This window comes from Equus przewalskii, chromosome 30 (assembly GCF_037783145.1).
Source record: "Equus przewalskii isolate Varuska chromosome 30, EquPr2, whole genome shotgun sequence".
NCBI lineage: Eukaryota > Metazoa > Chordata > Mammalia > Perissodactyla > Equidae > Equus > Equus przewalskii.
In genome coordinates, this window is record NC_091860.1 from 13,962,584 (window position 1) to 13,977,059 (window position 14,476).

Consider the following 14,476-nt stretch of genomic DNA (forward strand, 5'->3'; position numbering starts at 1 on the left):
ACATTTGATTTGGAGCCATAAAATTAAAAAAAAGAATTTTGGGGACCTACTTAGAAGACCATTGCCTACTCTAGTTTCCCTTCTAAAGAAGTGCATTTTCACATAAAACTGTAGTAAGGGTTATTGCTAACCTCAGATTCACACAGGTACACACATATACATTTATATTTGTATTTATATGTGTGTATGTGTGTTTGTGTGTATATATATGAACATAGTAATGTGTGTGTGTGAATTTGTCCTTTTTTTCCCTAATTTCACCTTAGACCTGAAAAATTTGCCATAGATTTGCACCAGTCCATATTCTCAACAGTATAGATAAAATCTCAACATTTGGTTCCTCTATTAGAAAAAGGCATAAATTCACTTTCTTGGGTGATTATCTCAGACTGTTCATGAACATAGAATGAAATAGTCTTTCTAATATTTTGATTACTTATTTTTATTGGGTTGTCATTACTTCTAGACATTTTCAGTAGACAGAGCTAGTAAATACATATTTTTTTAAGAAAGAGGAAAATACAGTATTTTCAAAATAGCAATCTTATTACTAAATATGCTGAATACAGCATACTGCAATACTAGAAAGAATTCTTTTCTGTGTAGTTATGCTACTTAATTTGATGTACAGTTAGGTCCATTGATTTCATTTTTTTGAATTTTGGAGGTTGCTTTACTTTTGTCTTTTTGAGCTACTTATATTTTTTAATTATATAAAATGTTTACATGATTTTCCAAAATCAAAACTATGAAATGAAGTATTTGGGGAGATATCTCACTTTTAGCTCCATTTCTTCCTTCCTGTTTTGTCCCTTTGTTGATACAAATTATTTTGTTTTTTCTTTTTTCTTAATTTTGGTCATCCTTCCTTTATTTCTTCTTGAATATGTAAGTTGATGTGTATATATAGCATGTATTCTTCCCTTTCTCTTCCAAATGGTAACATTCAGTACACACTCTTCTGTACTTTGCTTTTTTTCTTTATTGATGTATCCTGGAAATCACTCCATAACAGTATATGGAGATCTGCCTTATGGAACTGACAGCTCCATTATGTGGCTGGTCTATAGTTTATTTAACCAGTCCCTTGTTGATGGACATTTGGGTTATTTCCAGTCCTTTGCAATTATTAGTGTTGTAATGAATAGTCTTGTACATATGTCATCTCAAGTTTTTTACCAGTACTTTTGGGAATTGATTTTTATAAAGAGAACTGATAGATCCAAGAGCAAACGCGTGTGTAATTTTGCTGGATATTGCCAAATTCACATCCATTGGGGTTGAGCAATGTTGTGTTCCCAACGGTAACTCGTGAGAGCGCTGATTTCTTCACAGTCTCACAACAGAATATGTTGTAAGCTTTTGGAGTTTTTGCTAATTTGATAGGTAAAAAATGGGATCTTGTGTTGTTTTAATTTGTGTATTTCTTATCGTTAGTCAAGTTGAGCACCTTCTCTTCTGCTGAGGACCATTTGCGTTTCTTTTTTTCTGTGAACTGTGTGTTAATCCTTTGTCCCTATTGGCTTGTCGATCTTTTCCTTCTCAATTTTTAAAAGTTCCTTATATATTGGGGCTACTATTCCTTCATGATAGGTTGCAATTTTGTCCCCTCCTATCTTTGTTTTGCTTACCGTGTTTTATTTTTATGTGTAAATTTTAGATTATTTTTCATTTTTATTTTTATGGAGTCATTCTTTTCCCATTGATTTTGGATTTTGAGTTAGGAATGGTTTCCTGCTCCCAGGTTATAAAGTAATTTCTTCCTGTTTTCATGTTTTACATTTAGACCTCATTTGGAATTGATCGTGGTGTGAGGTATGAGGAGTGGCTCTAATTATATATTTTTCCCTTGTTCTAACATTATTTATTAAGGTGTCTTCCTTTTCCCCATTGGCTAGAATGCCCTTTATCATATGCACTTGGGTTTATCTCTGGACTGTTTATCCCATTCTATCTACTAATGCTCCAATAGCACACAGTTCTAATAACAGAGGCTTTATAGTATGTGTTAAAAATATTTTTAGACAAAAGTCATGGTGACATAATTCCCGGGTTTATAAAAACATAAAGTTTGAAATGGAAGCATTTTTAGAGATAACCCCTGAATGGGCTACTTTTTGGTCTTCCATTTTGCAAAGATGAGAAGAGCATGAAAAATTCCAGAGAGAATTGACCAAAATATTAACATATTTCTGGAATTTTTTTGTGCATTACCTTTTGCTTTCATATGGTCATTAAGTGGAAACAATTTTGAGAGAATGACAATAATATTAAGCCTTTATTAAGAACTTACTTAAGGGTACTGATTAAGGTGCTCTAAGGACATTTTTTTAGTTAATCATCACAAAACCCATCTAAGGATGCAGTCTTTATTATTTCACTGTTACTGATGAGGGATGCTTGGCTCTGAAAAGTTAAATGACTTGCCCCATGTCCCAGAGCTGATAAACAATGGAACCTGAATCCTAATTTGTGTGTTCACGCCAACACCTAAGTTTTAACCACTCTGCTCACTGTATCCCATGTATATCATTTTGGATCCTATTATTTTATTAATATTTTAACAAATGTTCTTCCTTGTTTCCCCAGTGATCATATTAAATTTCATTTATAACATCACCTTTCTTTTAACACAATTAAATTGCTTATACCAGATTGTAGGAAGGGGGATTTAAAAATATTTTTTCTTATTTTTTTCCTTCAGATGTTATTCATATGATCTTGGCATCTACACAAAGAAGTATCTTGAAAATAAAATAGAATAATTATGGAGAAGGCCAGTGTGAGACAGAAAAGCACATTGATTTTATCGACATGGTTGCTGCTCAAGCATTTTACATGATGTTCAGAAAGTTGATTTTCCTATGTTGACTGAACATCCTCCCTACAAGTTTGTTTATGGCAAAATTTGCATAACTACCTTGATTTTTGCAAGCCTTTTCCAGATCCAAATTGTCACGAGTTCCCAGTTAGAGGTGAGATGCATAGTGATGTGTGGCTGACGCATGAATAGTTGAAGCTTTATGTGCAATCAGAAATAAATAAAATTGACATTTCCTGAACTGCCTCAAATTGCAGCCTAGCTCAGCAAGGCACATTCCACCATTCACTTCAGTTTTGATACCAATAGACGTATCAGGAAGAAAGATGAAAACTTTATTGCCGTTATAGTTGTATTCTCTCAGAGAAATAGTGGACAGGACATTTGGAAGAGAGAAATGAATGAAATGTATCAGGCCAGCGTGAAATTACATTAGTGACTATTATAGAGGACAGTATTTTGCTGGAAGAATTGTAAGTGCAATTTTGTGTGTGTCTGTGTGCTGGGAGAGAACAAAATGGTAGACTTTGGATTCACAAGCCGATTTTTAACTTTGTAAAGAGTTTATCCTCTTATCAACTCTGTGATAGGTACAGATGGAAACCTATGCTAAACCAGGTGTCTGGTTCCCGTCCGCAAGAGGTTTATAATTTAGCGCACTGAAAGCTCGTCTTTTTCACCGTGCAGTCCCTATCGATAAATAAAAGTCTGAACTCGTTTCCCAGTATATTTTATATTTACTTATAAATTACATACAGATGCTACTGTAGATCCATGAAATAATGAAGTTTTCTTTCTTAAATTTTAAGGGTAAAAAAACTATCATCAACATTCTAGTGACTTTTCCTGCACGTCAGCAGTGCAGGGTGGATACACCTTGCTTCAGATGTCATGGATCCATCACTCTAGCGGTGGACTATAAAACAGTCTCTTGCCTTGAGGAGGTTCCATAGGGGACACATTTTATACCTAAACAAAGTTAGAAGCTTTTAATCAAGGGAGTATTTGAAAATTACATTGTATTTGCAAGTTAAAGCTACCCAAGAAAGCTTTCATAATAGAACCCTAGATATTCCTACATTTCAAAATTTTGATATTTTAAATTGATGGTTTGTTTCTATTTCCACCCCTCCCGCATTTGTAATTGTTCCGGTATAGTTGTATGTCAGGGTTGTGTAGACTAAGAAGTTGGGAACTCCAGAAGCAACAGTTCTCGCCTACAGTTCTAGAATTCTGACATTCAGCAATCTGTACTCATCTAACATCTAGTCAAACTGGATAACTGGTTAATCATCTTATGATTCATCATGTTCCACTTCTCACCTAGGAAATAAAAGGCTAGCTATTTCTGAAACAAGGGATGACTTAGTTAATAAAGATTTACCATAGAAAGACAGTCTTTTATGTCTTACTCTACTGTCTAACTAAGTGAGAAGGTTATAACATTTAGAGATGAATTTTAACAATTACGTTTTCAATAGAATGTTCATTTACTATCTGGATGTAAATATGTTCTGTTAGCTTGCAGATCTGATTTAAAACATCAGCCTTAAAAACTTCAAAGCCTGGTGCCTTGTATATTTAAATGTCTAAAAAGTATTGTTGGTGAAATATTATTGTAATGATAGGCTCATTTATTTCCATTCATTTAGATTCCTGCTCTATGCTATGATCAGACTTTTTATTATGAAAATATATAAAAAATAAATCTTGAGAGCTAGTGTCTTCAATGTATATTAAATTTATTAAAGTTGTCTTGATAATTTACGATCTCCATTTCTATTATTTTTACTTTCTCATACATTTCCTTTGTTTTGAACATCTGTCTGGTTGTGTAGTTACCTCTAGTTCAGAGTCTGATTAGATTATCATTAATTTCAGAACCCTCAAGAGGACATGATGTTAATAAATCTGGAAAACATAAATGAAACGGATTTTTAAAAGAAATATGTAGTCTACGAAAATCGACGTTAGAGGAATTATAAAAGCTGAGTAAAGCCATAATGAACTAAAACACTGAAAAATATTATGAAATATGTAATTAGCTTTGTAAAAGGCTCTTGTCTCTGATATTGTCTTAGGCATGTTTGTTTCCAAGGAATGGCTAAAGAAAAAAGGGATTTCTAGGAATGGTGTCAGGTAATCTCATAGGAAACAGTTCTAGTAAGTATGGCAGGACTTCATGGGAACTCTGAAGTTATTAGAAAGCAAATCTCTTTTACTATGTCTTTTAGGGTTTGTACGGTTCTTTGTCTCTGCTTTTCTCTGAATACACAATTTCTTGGCCTGCTTATCAGCATGTGATTGAAAAATAGCCACCCACCTGAGTCAACCTGGCTTTATAGCTCCAGCACTTACCACATCTGATTATCTACAGCTAAATGTCTCGGTTCAAACTCATGAAACCAATTCTTATTGGTCACTGAATGGTCAATGCACTTCCTCTCCCCAAGTGCAGTGTCTGCTCTGGCTCTAATGATCATGTGATTCACAGTCTGCTCATAAGAGCCTGAGACCTGAACATGGTCCACAATGTTAATTTATTGACATATCTGCTATGCTTATCAATAAGTCTGTGGTATTTTCAAGGAACAGCTATTTCAAAGGTGTATAAATTGGCATAGAGCGCAAAAAAGGTAACAGCCTCAAAAGAAAACTCCAGTTCATGAACATAAATGGCTCTAGTCATGAACATAAATATGCGTTATCACCTACATATTATTATATAAACAAATGCTGTAAAATCATGTCCACTCAAAGAATAACCTACGAAACGCAAGTAGTACTTAACCCAAGAATGCAAGGATGGTTCAATATTAGGAAACCTATTAATATAATAAAACTGATATGCTGTTGATATTGATCAAAAATTCAGATAAAAAGCCATCTGGTGCTGAAAAAGCACTTGACAAAATTCAACAATTCTTAATAAAATATTTCAAACGGTTCGTTTTCTTTTTGTGATTTCCAGTAAACTGTGAAGATTTATCATTTTTATAACCAGACAAGAATATGTAAAAGGTTTTAAAAACCTCTTAGGGCAGATAATAAATTTTTTTGTATCCCAAGTTCCTAATTCATATAATGATGTCTCAATAAATATTTTTAATGGAACATTCCATTAAAATAAAGTAGTCTAGCTTTTAAGAATTGTTAAGAAGACAGAATAGAGAGAATTTTTCTTTGTCTTGGGGGAGACCTTGCTTCAGGAGTGTACCTTTTCCTGTGTACAGCATGAATGATCAGCAGTGTCTTTGGAGATAAATTGCTTTTCTTTAGGAGATGCATTTGAAAATTGTTCTGTCTTTACTTTCTCCACAATGTGCCTGTGGCTCTCTGAACTTGGACCCCTTTCCCTGAGCTGAGTCAGTGCCCTAATCCAACTACTGTGCATATCTAACTGATGGCTGATACTCTACCTAAACAATTCCATCTTAGATTCAACATGCCTGTGCCTGAGCCCATTTCTCTCTCTGTCCAAAGGATTCAAAATACCTAAGAACGACCTTTCTTCTCTCATTCTTCACATCTTGTCTGTTGCTCAGCCCACATCTTTAGTGTCTCCCAAATCTTTACCTTTAACAACTTTCATGACCCTGGTAAAGGTTTTTATTCCTTGCCTCGCTATTTTGCAGAAGTCTTCTGATATCTTCTTTCCTTCCATTTTAGCATATCCTACCTATGTTGCAACTGGATTAATCTTTCTGTATTAGATTTATATTTCACTCCCCTGCTTAAAACTTTATGAAGCAACATTTTTGATAGAATTAGATGTAAAATTGTTGGCTTGATGTTTGAAGCTGTCTCCATCCTGCCTTTCATGTATTCCTTACTCCTCATTTTCCCCATGAACTTATTCCTCTTGGGGGCCATAGTATGCCATTCTGTTGTCTTTGCTTGTGCTGTGTCTTCCCATCTCCCTTTTTTCAGTTGTGAAACACTGACTCATCATAAGGTGCAGATTAAAGGCAATGTTCATGAAACTTTAGAGGCTCCCTGACATTTGTGATATCCTCCACCCTCTGGATCCTCATAGCATTCTGTAACTCTCTAATGACTTTAGTATATTCTCTAATTGTTTTGTCTCTACTCATAGATTATAAGCTCCTTGAGTACAAAAGGCTAGATTTTCTTGTTTTATATTTCTTGCAGTGCCTAACATAGTGATTTATATGCAGTGGTTCAAATATTGATATTTTGAATCAAATACTGAATTATTTGAAAATAATATACACACGAGCAATATACATTTGTGTTTCAAATGTATGTCAATGCCAGTTGATTTGCTGTTCTTGTACGCTGCAGTCTCCAAGCATTCCTTTGGGAGGTGGTAATATAATAGAAAATATAAAACAGAGCTAATATAAAATAAATTTGTGTTAGTCATCTAGTTTGTTTTTAAAAAGTGATTTTTTCTCATTTGCATTCATATTTTCAGAATAACTAAAATATTATTAGTGCGAGGAATAATACGAGTTATTATCGTAACCTTGAGAGAGAATGTTAATTAAATTGAGGGATAAGGAAAGGTAGTGCTTAGGATAACAATTTATTTCCCCATTTGTGATGACATGAGAACTTTATTTTTTTTATATTGAGTCAAACTGCCAAGAAATTCTTGCAACAGGTTGAATGCTGTGATAAATATCTGCTTTTCAGAGCTTTAGACGATGAGTGTCATTGCTTGAAAAGCAAGCTTGAACTCCCCATGAGATCATTGTAGAGATAAATGCTTAAAAGCTTTTCAAAGCTGTACTCTTAGTTCTATCAGAATTTAATTTCCTACTGATTGTGTTTATATCAACTTGGGAAGACATAGCCATGAATATACTCAGCATAGCTATATCACAGACGATTCCCATGCCTTGGGAACACATCCTTGTTTTATGTGCATATGGAATCCACTTATACTTATATATATGTATCTTGACTTAAGTACTCTAGTTTTTGCATTAGCCCATGAAAATATCCTTGTAGTTGTTTAAAGACTGTGTCTTTATAATTTGGATGTATATGGGAACAGGCTTTATAAATGTCCTGTATTTTATTAGCTGTTCAGTCATACCTGGCTAGGTTCTGACCTGTAGTCAAAATTTTTTAAAAGTAGATTTTAGCTGTATAACGTAGTGTTGGATGCACGCCATGGGTGTATATGGGGAGGCAGTATATAAACATATAGGAGATCTTGGGTCCAGCCCTGTTGATATTGCTTTTAAGCAAATTACTGTATCTTTCTGAGCTTCAGTTTGGGGATCCTGACAGTATTGACTTTTCAGAGAGTTTATGAATATGCCATAGATATGGAAAGGACTTACCACAGTGTCTGTTATTCAACGTAAGTTGCTTCTATTCCTCTTTCACCAAAAACCAAAAGGTTATTTGATAAAAAAAAAATTGTTGATAGATAACATTTTCGTCTTTGAACTGTTCGTACCATGGTGATTAGTAGATAAGCAGATAAATTTGGTAATCAGGTAATCATAATCTTAGAACTAGAAAGTCTGGCCTAATTTTTGACAGATGAGAAAATAAAGGACCAAAGATCTCAAATGACTCACCTGCCAGCACGTAGCAGGTCAACTGCAGAGTGGAGTTTCAAACCCAGGTCTTGGGACTCCTCGGGTGGTGCCCCTCCCGCTCTCCACACTGGATGCGGTGCTTCCACTGCTCGCCCTTTTCCAGTCGACGGCTCTTGAACTATGGTTCATTCAATGAGGATCTAGTGAGTTTCAAATCTCTTCTGCCCATGGTCATTCTTGCCTGGTCAGTCATAGTGTTTTTGCCAGGCTAGGAAGTAGAATAAAGTTCTGCTATCAATTCAGTGTGGAATATAATCTCATGCATGTGTTCTGTGTTTTGAGTATAACATAAAGAACTTGAGCGTAAGCCCTGTTATAACCTAGTTCATGAGTCAGTTGTAATCTTTGTCAAATTGTGGCCCCGAATGCAATCAGTGGTCCTGTCTCTGAACCACAGCCATCATAAAAGCCTGTAATATACGTTAAAAGATACATTGTTGATAATCTTTTAAAAAATATTATTATATCATAAACACTTTAACCTTTGAATATTTGAGCAAAAATAGTTTGCTTAAACAGGACATTTGTCATTGCTGTGTTTAGGAAAAGTAAAATAAAATAATGAAATACTGAACTTAAAGTATTAAAAAAAGATAAATAAAGAACTAAAAGCATGAAAATGTGTGTAATTTTCTTTTTTCTTTTTAAGATTTTATTTTTTTCCTTTTTCTCCCCAAAGCCCCCCAGTACATAGTTGTATATTCTTCGTTGTGGGTCGTTCTACTTGTGGCATGTGGGACGCTGCCTCAGCCTGGCTTGATGAGCAGTGCCATGTCCGCGCCCAGGATTCGAACCAACAAAACACTGGGCCGCCTGTAGTGGAGCGCGCGAACTTAACCACTCGGCCACAGGGCCAGCCCCCTGTAATTTTCTTTATAATAAAGTCTTCTTCAGCTCTTTCCCAGGAGATTAGATTTTATAATACAGATAATTTACCCCTTCACAGGAATTTTTGTATTTTGACTTGGCCACACTTAATTGGCAATAAGTTAGTCTCGAAAGAAGATCTTTTAAGATTTGTTCAGAAGATCTAAAGCTATTATAAGTTTTTAAAAGCCCCTACATATGAATATTTTGGTTAAGATGGGATTATACAATTTAACTATTTAACTTGATTAAATTAAAATCGGAGTTTCCCTAACTCATGACTATTTGTACAAGAGAAAGTACTGTAAATATCATAAAGAATTGTCAAGGAAATAAAATATATAGTGATTTTAAATCTTAAAACAAGGAACCAAGTGTAGCCTTGATCAAATGCGCATGCAGTGATATTTCTGTAGGAAAAAATATTTCATAGGGTTATGATAATAGTGGTCTTGTATCAAAGCTTAATTAAAATCTTAAAAAAAGGGGCCGGCCCTATGGCAGAATTGTTAAGCTCATGCGCTCCACTGCGGTGGCCCAGGGTTTTGTAGGTTCGGATCCTGGGCACGGACATGGCACTGCTCATCAAGCCATGCTAAGGTGGCGTCCCACATGCCACAACTGGAAGGACCTACAACTAAAAATACACAACTCTATACCCGGGGGGCTTTGGGGAGAAGAAGGAAAAGTAAAATCTTTAAAAACAAAAAATCTTGAAAAAAGATGTCCTTGCCATTTCATAAAGGTGTGTCAGCAAGATTACTTCCTTTTCAAAAAACTTTATACTTAAGTAAAAATTTTGACGTAATGAAGACCCTCAGAGTAGGATGGCCCTTTAAAAAGTTTACTTTTTTGACAGTTTTTCACTGAAATCTTATAAGTAGCTACGTTGTGCTTTAAAAATGGTTAGATTTATAAGAAATGGCTAGAGCACATACATTTAAAAATTATCCATATTGTTAAATGAAATTCTCATTTTCAGCTCGGACTGCATATAAGGCCAGTATTTCCTTTGTACAATTATTATTGCTCTGATATTTTGGGATGAATTTTTCCTAATATTATAGTCTAAATCTAGAGAATTCCTCAGTTTTTTTGTAAATTATCTTCATCAGTTTTGTATAAATCAGAGAATACATAATATAAAAGTCACCACTATCACACTTTCAATGAATACTTACTATGTTGTACATTGTTATGTATTGAATCTCATTAAAAGGAAACTCACCAGATCTTTTTGGGTGTCAAGGTAGCTCTTTAGAAAGGGTAGGCTCTGTTTGGATACAATAAAATCTGCCTCTTAAATTATTTTCCATTCCACTTTCTTCATTTGTGTGTGCAATATCTTATATCCATCTGGATCACCTTTAAGAGTAATGCAAACACAGACTTTATCATATCTGCTGATCACTAGAGAAGAAGTGCTGCTTAAATCTGAAATCTTATTCTTTAGAATGATTTTATGAACATACAGGTAAGGAAAAGAATAGGGCATAATGGTATACCTTGAAATGCCTATTTCAAAATTTGGAAGATTAGAGGCTGGCCCCGCGGCCTAGTGGTTAAGTTCGGCGCCCTACACTTTGGCAGCCTGAGTTCAGTTCCCGGGCGTGGACCTACACCACTCATCAGCTGCCATGCTAAGGAAGCAATGCACCTACAAAATAGAGGAAGACTGGCATGGATGTTAGCTCAGGGACAATCTTCCTCAAGTGAAAAGAGGAAGATTGGCAACAGATGTTAGCTCAGGGTGAATCTTACTCAGCAAAAATAAAAAACCATAAAGAAGAAGAAGAAGAAAAAATTTGGGTGGGCTGGCCCCGTGGCCGAGTGGTTAAGTTCGTACACTCTGCTTCGGCCACCCAGGGTTTCGCTGGTTCGGATCCTAAGCGCATTCGTGGCACGCTCATCAGGCTATGCTGAGGTGGCGTCCCACATAGCACAACCAGAGGCACTCACAACTAGAGTAAACAGCTATGTACTGGGGGGGCTTTGGGGAGAAGAAGAAGAAGAAGAAGAAAAATAAAAGATTGGCAACAGTTGTTAGCTCAGGTGCCAATCTTTAAAAAAATAAAAGAGGACTTGTTGGTCAGATCACAATAAAAACATTGGAAGACTAGTCTTGTAGGTTGACTGGCAACCCTTGGTCCATTTACTGGGAGATATAGGCTGCTGTTACTTAACAGCGCTTTGTGGAGCAGCTCACATCAGCTCACCTGAGCCAATTGGGCCTCTCTCTCTCTCCCTCCCTCCCTGCCTTCTTTCCTTCCTTTCCCTGGGAGAGATGGTTGTTAAATATTTGCCAGCTCACTACTGCTTATAAATGTACCATTAATGAATGAAAAGCACGAAAGCTTCTCAAATTAGGTTCCTGCCAGGTCAGGGATGCTCATAGTGCTTTCATTATTACCTGCTTTTGTCACTGCTTCTAACTCCTGGGGAGTCTTATTTTTGCTGATTGTGAGAACCAGATTGTCTCCATACCACAAGTACTTTTCCTTTAAATAACCACCAGTGATGACAATGCCTTTGAAGTTGGAAAATGGAAAATGTAATAGAAAATAACATCACTACCAGAAAGAAATAAAAGTCAGTTTTGTGTACTACTGCTCTGTGGTCTAGTAGGTTTGATGCAAACTGAAGCAGTACCGACCTGGGTTTGAATCTCTGATTGTGAGAACTTGTGTGAATTATCGGTCTAAGTCTCAGTGTCTCATCTGTGGAGTGGATGTTGTGAGGATTAAATGAGATTCTACACGTAAGCCCATGACACAGTGCTTGGCGTACAGTGGTCACCGTTTTGTGCCCTCTTGCAGTACCGGGTAGGGGCCAGTAGAGGGGGCTGCTAAGAGTTCTGGACTGCCGCCTCCACTTTCACATAGGGTTCATCTTGCTCCAAAATTTTCAGCAGTGCTTGGATGAGGAATAGCATGAATAAAATTTAAGACCTTGGATATCATTTTACATTAACAGTGTTTTTAGATTCAAAACACTTCGTTGCATTTGAATATTGTTAAAGATCCAAGCAGTTTAAAAATATCTGTTTTACTGGCTCCATCAAGGAAGGAAGCTACGTCCTCTGTGGAACAGAAATAAGAGCTACTGTGTTACCCCTCATTGCTCAAGGTCTTTTCTGTTGAGTATTTGAAAATGTAAAGTTTTTAATGGGAAAATCTCGTTTCAGTCAAACATTTAGATTCTTTAAATCAACTGGCAACCTATTTATTAAAATCTCATACTTCACTGTGACATTGCTTTACAACGTGGTTTAAAAAAGGATTTACCTAGCCAAATTGATGAGCAAATTGCTGGTGTGTTTTAAATTGGGTTATATGAGTTAAAAATGGGAGTATCTATGGAGAATATTTCACTATTTGGACTTTTTGCTATTTAGATCGAGAAATAAAGAATGGATATTTATTATTCACTCATAATTATCTGTTTCTTAGATAGATAATTAAAGAGTGAATATCCTGAAACCTGTGCTGGGACTTTATATATGTCATTCTCATTAATGAAACAAGATAGCATTTTGCATATACACCTTTGGTGAAGTTAATTAAAATATAATTTAAAGAGTTGATTCATTATTTATGATAACAATATAAGCCTTTAACGAAATACATTCCCTTACAGAGGACTCTGATTTAAATAGGTCTAGAAACTTAAATAGGGTGCCGTTTTTATTCTTTGCTTATTAGGATTCTGAAATTCTCATCTTAAGAAGTTTAATTTTAAATGTTTTTTTTTTGACATTTGAGGTATATATGATCAAAATGAAAAATAGCTAATGATTTCCAGTCTTACAGCATCAAGAGTAGGAAAAAATAGGTGCATTTCAATAATAAAACTGTAGAAATGTAGAAGTGTGAAATTTATATCATAAACACGTTTAACATAAATTCCATTTATTTTGGGCTATATGTAATACAAATGTATTTCCCTTGAATATTTTTCTTCATTAGATGAATAAACCTGGGAATAATTTCTTCACTATGAATTTTCGTAAAGGCCAGATATACAAAGAGTATTTCAACTGGCTAATGATAAAATGAAGGGGTAAAAATTAAATTCAAGGTGTAGGAAAGCAATAGAGTGGTGTCAAGTTGCTGTTTCCGCAGTTAATTGACCAGGAAATGTGTTATTTGTAAAGGGTTCCTGGTTCAAACTGGCTTAAGCTTTTTGTGTTAGGATAAGTGATTTCCGTGCATTTCCTTCAGCAGTTTCTCCCTGCGGTCACTGTGGCTGGATGCTGCTTGCTGCTGTGCTGCTCTCATCGCCCTCCATTGTGTTCTCCAGTGACACTGAACTTTTGGTTCCTCCAACTCTTGTTTCTGGGTGTTCGCAAATTCTCTTTGGATGTCTTCCCTATACCCCGTCCCTTTGCCTAATTCCGGCTTAAATGTCTTCTCGAGGGGGAGATTTGCCCCTTCCTTGGTTTCTGCTAAATCTTCTTGCTATGAATTCATATAACTCCCCTACTTCTCTTTTAGAAACATAATTACACTTTCTCCAAAGAGGGTTGAATTGTCTAGTTTTGCGTGTGTTTATGTAAGTTATTGTTCTAACGGCTGTTTTCAATAAGCTCTACAACCCCAAAGCCTTTCCTTTTTTTCGTTGAATGTAAGGATTTCCTCATTATTTGCACTTTTAATATATGATTTTCCCCCTGGAAACATGACAAAAACAGTTTTTCTCCACAAGTGACTCGGAAATTATTTACTTTAGTGTGTTTTCATAAAATTCATAAATCATGTAAGCGGGACATGTTATGAATTCGTTGGTGGAACATGCATCTCTGAAGGGTTAAAGAACCGCCAACAGTGATCAAGCCGGCTCGCTCTCTGGCTCTTGATATGGTGTTGACAGCCAAGCAAAGAGCTTCTTCAATAAATCCACTCTCATATTCAAGTTTTTCCAGATGTGAGAAGTAATTAAGTCTTTGCATTTATTGAAGCCTTGTATGCTTTTCAAGAGGGAACTGGCAGCTGTGGTGAATTAACTCTGCTTGGGTGCATGTGTGTGTTTTGCGTGTGAAGGTACATATACACAAGCACACATGTGGCATTTGTCAATAGTCAAGGGAGATAGACCCCAAAACAAAGCAAAACAAAAAGCTAATTTCAATAAACACCAAAAATTGTTACATCTATATTTCACAATTGAGAGAATAGGGCTTTATCCAATAATGCCTTCTCTTTCTATTTTT

General features: G+C 35.6%; 1 protein-coding gene and 1 long non-coding RNA gene across 4 annotated transcripts in view; both read left to right on the forward strand.

Annotated features, from left to right (window-relative positions):
* NEBL (nebulette) overlaps nt 1-14,476 on the forward strand; it is a 332,430-nt gene that overhangs the window by 204,294 nt on the left and 113,660 nt on the right. The window lies entirely within an intron of this gene.
* Nucleotides 777-4,588, forward strand: LOC139080511 (uncharacterized). The gene is made up of 2 exons (XR_011535073.1): nt 777-1,815; nt 2,705-4,588. It is a non-coding gene; the product is annotated as an uncharacterized lncRNA (long non-coding RNA).